Below are 749 nucleotides of genomic sequence, written 5' to 3' on the forward strand. Positions count from 1 at the left end.
CAGTTGAGATGTCCACCGGTTGAGCAAGTCAATTGGGTTGCGAGCTTTGTCAAAAGCGATAGTTTTTAGTATTATTTTGCATCAGACAATGGTTCTAAATGTGTAAAATGACGGAAGGACGAATTTAATTGGAATTAAATTCGTCTGAGATAGGGCGAGGTACAAACTAGGCCTAAATTGTTCTTTTTAAGCAGTACGTTTGTGGACGGTAAATTACTTTGAACTTGCCCCGTTATTAAGCCATTCTTTTGGCTGTGTCAAATAAGAACTGATCTGTCCAAAATGAAATGTTTGCCCCGTAAAAATTGTCTAATTTTATTTCATTGTTTCTATCACGTGAACAAAGTAAACCTTACTTCATACTTTACGTCTGCAAAGAAAGGAATTGTTTCCCAATATAAGTGGAACATCCTCGCTACAAGAAGACCTTTTAATATAGATAATCCTAAGAGCTGCATCAAGTTGAATGAGTCGTGAAAGACGCTGAATACAATTGAAGTAAATCCAGTGGATTACGAAAATTTCAAGAATGAAGTCAGAAAAGGTTGCTCTTCTCTTCATAACCATTTTTGTCGTGTCTCTCGTGCACGAAGCTCATTGTATTGCAGCTAGCTATCCTCTAAAAAAGAAATCGGTAAGGCAATACTTATACTTGCTTAAAATTTTTTTACTGTTAAAAATTAGCTCAGTGCTGATCATGAAAGCCGTGGACTGAACCATGTTGAACACTCTTTCTTACATGGACCTTT

This window comes from Montipora capricornis, chromosome 5 (genome assembly GCF_036669925.1).
Source record: "Montipora capricornis isolate CH-2021 chromosome 5, ASM3666992v2, whole genome shotgun sequence".
NCBI classification, from domain to species: domain Eukaryota; kingdom Metazoa; phylum Cnidaria; class Anthozoa; order Scleractinia; family Acroporidae; genus Montipora; species Montipora capricornis.